The sequence below is a fragment of the Myotis brandtii genome, unplaced genomic scaffold (assembly GCF_000412655.1).
Source record: "Myotis brandtii unplaced genomic scaffold, ASM41265v1 scaffold496, whole genome shotgun sequence".
Classification (NCBI taxonomy): domain Eukaryota; kingdom Metazoa; phylum Chordata; class Mammalia; order Chiroptera; family Vespertilionidae; genus Myotis; species Myotis brandtii.
Window position 1 is genome coordinate 405,717 of NW_005368921.1, and position 288 is coordinate 406,004.

Below are 288 nucleotides of genomic sequence, written 5' to 3' on the forward strand. Positions count from 1 at the left end.
GACAGCTCCACTCTGCACCCCGAGGGCAGTGCTGTCGGCTCCGGGGAGCGGGTGGGGCCAGAATAAACTCCCAGAGCCCCGGCCCGCAACTTGGGGGGGAGCCCCCGCATCCTGGGAGGGAGCCCCCGAATCCTGGGGGGAGCCCCCACATCCTGCGGGGGGAGCCCCCGCACCCTGAGGGGGGCCCCCACATCCTGGGAAGGAGCCCCCACATCCTGCGGGGGTGCCCTGCCCCCTCGCTAGTCCCCCTCGGTGCTCACGGCTTCTGAGCGGGGGTGGGGGAGCGGC